The sequence below is a fragment of the Pipistrellus hanaki genome, assembly GCF_964339955.1.
Source record: "Pipistrellus hanaki genome assembly, chromosome: 5".
Lineage (NCBI taxonomy): Eukaryota > Metazoa > Chordata > Mammalia > Chiroptera > Vespertilionidae > Pipistrellus > Pipistrellus hanaki.
Window position 1 is genome coordinate 14213091 of NC_140507.1, and position 8797 is coordinate 14221887.

The window sequence follows — 8797 nt, forward strand, 5'->3', positions numbered from 1 at the left end:
TCGCTCTTTTGTCCTTCCAGCTGGTAGGAATATGGGAGTGAGGGCTGGAATCTGAGCAACCATCTTGGACCACATAAGCCCATACCTAGGGTAGAAGAAAACCAAAAAGGAATCTAAAGCACAATACCAGCATGGGTTAGTTTCCTTAAGGCCTTTATATGAGAAAAATTAATTTCTATCTGGTTTAAACCAATTTTGTGTTTTCTATCACATGCTGCTGAGTCAAATTCTAACCTATCCAGAATTCTTCCCCTCCAGAAAGTTTTCTCTTAAACTCAGGCTAAGTTAGTTGTTCCTGCTTTATATTCCACATCATTTTCATTTGTATCGCCTGCTAGGTTCTAAGTTCCTGGAGGGCCAGCTAGGCCAAATATCCTAGAAACTAAAAAACTAAACATATGGCGACCAGCAAGTTAGAAAGAATAACAGGCACAGCCCTGCGGTCTCAGCCTCAGTGATTGACAGCCTCCGAGGAATTCAGAGGCTGGCTGACAAGCAGTGCTTATCATATCTGGTAGCCCATCAGAGTTACCAGGGAACTTACAAAACATTCTGGACCTCCAGATGTCAAATATTTAAGGATGGGAGCTGGGAGTCTGTGTCTTTTAAGGCTCCCCAGGTGATACTGAAGCCCACTAGACAATGATTCACAAAATGGCATTTGGGAGTTATGGCACAGTGCTGAGATTTTCTTCTCACCAACCCCCACATTTTATTCTCATTCTCTCTCCCTCGCTCTCGCTCTCACTCTAGCTCTCGCTCCCCTCCACATCACTTTAAGAGCCAGTAGTGTAATGCTTTTTCAAACTCATTCTTAATGCAATTGTTAAACTCTCTTTAACTCAAAAGTGGCTGCCAATCCATAGATAAAGGGGTGGAGAGGGCTTGAATGGGAGGTTTTTTACACTAATATAAACATAAGCACAGAAATAACTTCATTTTTCAAAGCACTTATCACCATCTGTAATTACCTTGTTTGCTTCCTCCTCACCAACCCCCACTGCTTGAAGCTCCTATAGAGTAGAAACATTGCCATATATATATATATATATATATATATATATATATATATATATATATATATTATTGATTTCTTTACAGAGAGGAAGGTAGAGGGATAGAGTTAGAAACATCGATGAGAGAGAAACATCGATCAGCTGCCTCCTGCACATCCCCTACTGGGGATGTGCCGGCAACCAAGGTACATGCCCTTGACTGGAATCGAACCTGGGACCTTTCAGTCCAAAGGCCAATGCTCTATCCACTGAGTCAAACCAGTTTTGGCCCATTGTCTTTCTTGCTCTATGCATTATCCTTGACACCTAGCACTGTGCCTGCAATATATTTAATAATATTTGTTGGATTAACTAATAGGATTTACACTTTATTGAGCACCTACTATGTACCACTGTATCTGGTATTATATCTGAGAGACAGGGGTACAGACTCCCTTTGGCCTGGGGAGACAGTCCAGAGCACTGACAAATCTAGAAGCACTTGCACAGTGTCTTACTGAGAAGGCAGCAGCACAAGCAGGCGACTCTGTGGAGCTGGGTAGAAGCAACGTAAGCACACCACCTCTGCTCCTGATGCCCCCACCTTGGGCAGGGCCACACCTTGTCACAAATAGATAGATGTCAGAGAAGACCCGGAAGTAAGTAAAGATGCCAAATATAAACAAGGCGATAATAGATGCTACTGATTCAGGACACAATTCAGCTGCCCGGAGAGGAACTCTGGAGTCAGCCTTTGTAAATGTCCAGCTATGGTTGGCTCATCAAACATGGATGGAGCTAAAGCCTTAGGATCCACCCCTCCACCCAAAACAAGTCTGAACAAGCCGGGCACTGTCCGTCAGATACCCAGGCATTTTTGACGGTTCAGTTCTGAGCACCAGCCAAATGTAAATTGAGAACTCCAAGTCATCCATCATGCTTTAGCCACGCGTGAGGTTAATGCCTCATCTTTTAGAGGCACACAAAGGGCCATTTGAGTAGGAAAGTCCCACCAAATCCCGCTGAAACACACAGCCCACATTCGGATCATCTTTCTGAACAGCGTCTTGGTTTGGAAGGCACAGCTGCTGCTGAGATCCCTGAATGCAGCCTGCTGTTCTCTGTGGAAGCTGGGGTAGATTAGGGTGGTGAACTTGATATACAGGAAAGCCCTCCAGACTGCCCCTTCCTCCAAATAGCCAGGCTGCTTAGAGCCAAAGTGTTTGCCAAAGTATCCCTGTCTGCTTGCCAGTGGGCAAAGCTGGGTGGTAGTTGAACTCGTATGACTTTAGGAAAGTCAGCACCCCTCTCCGGGGGCCTCACCCCATCGAATCAAGAATAGAAAGAACGCTACTTCATACTGGAAAGGCCCCTTGGGAACGGATGCCCAGACTCTCTGCTTCCTGGGAGCGTGATAATTAGAAGAAGTGCCCTTCTCTCACTCAAACCTCAGAAGTGTGGTTTATAGAGACTTCCATGAAACATGAGACATGGACCAAGAACAAAACTGAAATCAGGTTTAGGCCTCTAACAGCTGTGGTGTTTACATGGTTTCAGAATGAAGAAATTGAGTAACAGCTGAAGATTTACTTGTTCTTGGGACGGGAGGTGATGGGTGAAAATACAATGGAGACACAACTGCAGGGCTATTTTCTCCTTCAGTAAATCCCAAGTGATGTCTTAAGTTCTGTGAAGTCAGATGGAAAATTAGTGATCTGCTACAGCCTAACCAAAATGAATACAACCCCTGTACCTCCACAAATTCAGGTTAATATTTTTGCTTAAAGATTTCCCAGACTCTGAGTTCTAAGCGATTGTAGAGTTATCTAGTCTACACATGGAAATGACATGGTCCTCCTATGTCATTCCGCATTCTGATGCCCATGGCAGGCATTGCTAGTCACAGAGCTCTTGTTTTCTTTCAGACCTTCCTTCTCATCACAGTGGTCCAGGTAGTCCCTAGCAATGCTATGGAGTTGACATTCAAGATAAAAGTGCATTCCTGACGTAGCCCAACACGCGCATTTTACAGTGGAAAATGCCAGGGAGGGGAAGAACCCACCAAAGTTATGCAGTGAATCAGTGACTTTGTAGGAAGTGAAAGGAAGGGCCCAGAATTTTTAGAAATGTCAAGTAAAAAATAGGTCACTATTTAACATTTATTCTCTCAGTTTTCAAGATTAATCAAACTTTTTTCTATTTTTTTCAATATAAAAGCAATACATCTCTGTAGAAATATAAATGAGTGAAACAAAGAAAAACACTTAAAAGCACCACCCACACATGAAACTATTAAGCCAAGGTCCATAGACTATAGATATAGATATATAGGTATAATATATTGATATGTATTGATATGTATCTGTATTTTTATATGGGAGTAATCAAGCTTAATTATTAGTGTTCCTGGTTACAAGAAATTCTTCATGTCGTACCCTCAATATGGACCCATATTTTACATATTATTTTGTGACCTGGTTTGTGTAAATGATCTTAATAATAATGTCTACATTTGACTTCTGTTAGACATTTAGACTGTTATCAAATTTTTGCTACTCTCAAGTTAACTCTTAGCTCACAAGTTTTATTGTTTTCTTAAGGGTAAGCACATTTTAAAGGCTTTTGACACATATTGACAAATTGCTCTCCAATAAATCTCAAAGCAGGGGCCCATCTGTGCCTGAAAACTAAAGTGCATGGTTTTTTTCCCAATTTCATCAACTCAAAAATCCCATCATTTCTGTTGTTCTTTTATTTTCCTGTCTGTATGTGTAACAATAGAACATAGAATTCCCAAAGGCAAAGCCAGACTTTTGCAGTCCCCATGGTGAGAGCAAACCAATAATGGATGAACACTTACTGAAGTATACCACGTGCCAGACAAGACATCAGGCATTAGCTCCTAAGCTTCACAGCAACCATTTTGCAGGGGAAGCTCAGAAGGGTTGAGCGACTTGCCCAGTGCCACATAGAGACCAAGCTTAGGTAAGTCTGACAAGAGCCTGCATGCCAATCCCTTTGCCATGCTGCCTCCATATAGTCCCAACAAATATAGATATTTGTACACAGTTTGAATAATTGCTTGTTTACCTCTGGAAGGACAGACCTGAGCAACTTAGGAGGGAACAGCCATAAAAATGCAGCCTGCATTCTCCCAGTCAGTCCTGACTCAAACAGTCCCAATGGATTTCAGCAATGTTAAGCTGGCTTTGAGGGTTTGACCCGAGGTAGTATTTTTATTAAGGATTTCTTATGACTGGGAACTCTAAGAAGGCAGCTTGAATTATCCCATACAAAAACACAGCCATCTAAGATTATCAGTGGCCTTTCCTTTTTATAGTGTTTGGTGCTAATAATAGCCTCAAACTCCTCAACCCAACTTTCCAGATTTTTAAAAGAATAGTACTTATGAGAATGGATGCCTGTGACTGGATTTTATCCAGTGCTTCCTGTGGTTGCCCTGAAGGGGAAGGCGGAAGCCTCGGGAGCTGATGGCTATCACAGTCTCTGCGCTGCCCAGGGACCTGGTGAAGGGCCGCCCACATCCCACCCCCAGCCGCTGAGTGGGAGCCAGAGAGACAGACATTCCAAGGAAGCGAGTTGGGCATGCGAGGCAGAAGGAGGAGGGAAGCCATGAGGGTTTTTCTGAAGGACTCAGAAATAAGTCAGGTTCTCTGTCCTAGATTCCAGTGAGCTGAGTGGAGAAAATGGGACCCTTTCTCCAAATTTCCCTTCGGCAAACTGCTCCTGCAAGGCCAGCATGCCCTGTCTCCAAAGCAGAGAGAGATTTTATAAACGAATATGTTCCCTGAAGGTTTCTAGCCTTGCCTATCGCCATTTTTCCACCGCATTGTACACATGGAGGCTGCTCCCTGCCGCAGGGCCTGGGAACAATCACCACGTCTCAAAGGCTCTTTTGTAAAAAATCACTTTTTGGAGGTATGATAATAGGCACCCATTTTAAATGAACATGCAAATGTGCTGACAAATGTGTTCGCAAGATTGAGAACGTTTTCATCATCTCAAGAAATCCTTACCTGCCCCTCTGGCCAATCCTCTCCCCTTCCCTCCCCCTTCCTCAGCCACCACCCATCTGCTCTTTGTCACTACAGCTTAATTTTGCTTTTCCCAGAATTTCATGGAAATTGAATCCTAAAGGACATACAGTGGTGCCTCACACAACGAACTTAATTCGTTCCAGGAGCAAGTTTGTTATGCGAAAACTTCGTTATGTGAAACGTGTTTTCCCATAACAATACATGTTAAAAAAATAATTCGTTCTGTAGCATAAAATATGCTAAGATGACATAAAAAAGATAAATTTTTTGTTATTATTTTTATTTAGATACATCTAAAAACATAATTTTTTTTAAAAAAAACACACATTTTTTTAATTTTAAGACAGACTAAGTAGAGTCTACCGAATCTTGCACATCTTCATCCATTTTCTGCTTTTTGGCCGATGGTTTCATGAAAAACCTGTCCAAAGTCGTTTGTTTTTCTCTTTTCTCCAACATCTGCCGGAAATAACGGACAAGAGTATCGGAGTAAAGATCGTTGATCCTGCTTGCTTCAGCTGAATCCGGATACAGTATATTGAGTTTAACTTAAAAGGACGACTGCCGTGATACGTGCGTGATTTAATTCGTAATGAAGAATGATTGCCGCGATACGTGCTTAAGTTAAGCGCAGTGACTAACGACGGCCTGCAGTGCCTGCGCGGAAGGATGCAATACATCGGCAGCGATCGTGGAAGCTCGGGCGAAGCAGTCGTGGAAGCTCGGGCAAAGCGGTCGTGGAAGCTCGGGCGACTTCGTTGTGTGAAACGAAGTTCGTTGTATGAATCATGAAATGAAGTTCGTTGTGTGCAGCGTTCGCTGTGCGAGGCGTTCTTTATGTGAGGCACCACTGTAGTATTTTTGTTTCCGACTTCCTTTACTCAGCAAAGATGTTTTTGAGACTCATCAGTGTTGTATATTAATAGTTTTTTAAAAAATATTTTTTCATCTTTATTGTTGAGATTATTACAGATGTCCCTCTTTCCCCACCCCCCATAGTCCCCTCTGCTCCCTTCCTGCCCCACCACAGGCCTTTGCCATCCTGTTGTTTGTGTCCATAGGTAAAGCATATATGCATATAAGATCTTTGTTTAACCTCTTTCCACCTCCCCCATGCCTCTTCCCTCTGAGAATCATCAGTCTCTTCCATTTCCATGCCTCTGATTCCATTTTTAAAAAATATATTTTATTGATTATTTTAGAGAGGAAGGGATAGGGATAGAGAGCTAGAAACATCGATGAGAGAGAAACATTGATCAGCTGCCTCCTGCACACCCTCCACTGGGTATGTGCCCACAACCAAGGTACATGCCCTTGACCAGATTCAAACCTGGGACCCTTGAGTCTGCAGGCCGACGTTCTATTCACTGAGCCAAACCGGCTAGGGCACCTCTGATTTCATTTTATTCACCAGTTTATTCTGTTCATTAGATTTCTTATTTGTTTATTTTGATTTTTAGATTCAATTGTAGATAGGCATGTATTTGTTGTCATTTTGTTGTTCATATTTTTTATCTTTTTCTTCTTCTTAAAGAATACCTTTCAGCATTTCATATAATACTGGTTTGGTGGTGATGGACTCCTTTAGCTTTTTCTTGTCTGTGAAGCTCTTTATCTGACCTTCAATTCTAAATGATAGGTTTGCTGGGTAGAGTAATTTTGGTTGTAGATCCTTGCTATTCATTGCTTTGAATATTTCTTTCCACTCATTTCTGGCATGCAGAGTTTCTATTGAGAAATCAGCTGACAGTTGTATAGGCATTCCTTTGTAGATAACTAACTGCTTTTCTCTTGCTGCTTTTAAGATTTTCTCCTTGTCTTTAGCTCTTGGCATTTTAATTATGTTGTGTCTTGGTGTGGCCTTTTTTGGGTTCCTCTTGTTTGGGACTCTCTGTGCTTCCTGGACTTGTAAGTCCATTTCTTTCACCAGGTTGGGGAAGTTTCTGTCACTATTTATTCAAATAGGTTTTCACTATGTTGCTCTCTCTCTTCTTCTGGCACCCCCATAATGTGAATGTTGGTACACTTGAAGTTGTCCCAAAGTCTCCTTACATTATCTTCACATTTTTAGATTCTTTTTTCTTTTTGCTCTTCTGGTTGGATGTTTTTTGCTTCCCCATATTTCAAATCACTGATTTGATTTTCAGAATCCTTTACTCTATTGTTGAATCCCTGTATATTATTCTTTATTTCAGTCAGTGTATGCTTAACCTATGACTGGTCCTTTCCATTTTTTGGATGTTTCTAGAAGATTCTTGAGTATCCTTATAACTGTGGTTTTGAACTCTTTATCCAGTAGTTTGTTTTCCTTCATTTCTTTTATTAGTGATATGTTTCTTTGTCTTCACATTTTGGCTGCTTCATTGTGTTTGTTTCTATATATTGGGTAGAGTTGCTATGTCTCCTTGAGTTGGTAGTGGCCTTGTGTCTAAAGGGCCCAATGGCTCAGCTTCCCCAATCATCTGAGCTGGGCACTCTAGGTGCACCCCTTTGTGGGCTGTGAGCACAGTCATCTTGTAGTTGAGACGTGATTGCTCTTGGTATCACTGGGAGCAATTAACCTCCAATTGGCTATGAGGACAGCTGCAACTACAACGTGACACTTCATGGAGCAGGAATTGCTTCAGTGGGGCTTTTGTGCTCACTGAATCTGCCCCTGGAGTGTGTCGCTTATTAATGTGTAGATTGTAATTTGGTATGGTCTGACACTGACCATTGGGTACACTGGCTCTTGGGTCTCCAGGGAGGTACAAAGTCAGTCACTGTCTGGGACCACCCATCAGGAGTGACAGAGAGATCTGCAGATTCCTCTCTTTGTATCAGGTTTGGAAGTGCCCAGATGAGGCCCAGCTATGAAGCAAAACAGGTTGGTGCTGGTGCCAAGTCTTGGGGCCTTTTATTGATAGGTTTAGAGCTCCTTGACCCAGCTTCAGCTTATTTGAGATTTTAGCTTAAGCAAGGATAGGGCATTCATATACAAAAGCCTGTGCACACACTTTGGTTGGGTTGTAAATTGAATGATGTAGGCGGCTTGGGGAGTCATCAGGGTGGAGCAATCAGAAATGGCTGCCAGTCAGCCCTGTGACCGGGGAGTCTCCCTTGAGTTCCTGCCCTGATGCCACACAATCCAGTTCTTCCTCATATATGACTGTGTTCCCCAGAGCCTCACCCTGGCACTAGAGCTTAGAGTAAACTGGATTGTGTAAGTTCAGTTCCTGGTGCCAGCCTTTTAAGAGAAACAGCTGGGTCTCCAGCAGCCTCTGTGTCACTGAGCCCCAATCTGCACTTATTTTTATAGCCCATAGTTCTTACTTCATTTCCCAGCTCTGGGACCTTGGGTTGGGGGTCTGATGTGGGGCTGGGACCCCTGGCTCCTGATCTCCCTCCTGATTAAAAATGCAGCATATGTGGGTTCCAAACCAGCCCATTCTAGGCCTCTGTACCTCCTACCAATCTCAGTGTGCTTTCTTCTTTACTTCTCTAGTTGTAGGACTTTCATTCAACCTGCTTTCTAGTAATTCTGGGTGATTGTTGTTCTCTATTTTAATTGTAATTTTGATGTGGTTGTGGGAGGTGGTGAGTACAGGCATATACCTATGCTGGTGGTTGGCAAATTCATTAGTCAACAGAGCCAAATATCAACAGTATAACGATTGAAATTTCTTTTGAGAGTCAATTTTTTTAAACTTAAACTTCTTCTAACGCCACTTCTTCAAAATTGACTCACCCAGGCTGTGGTATTTT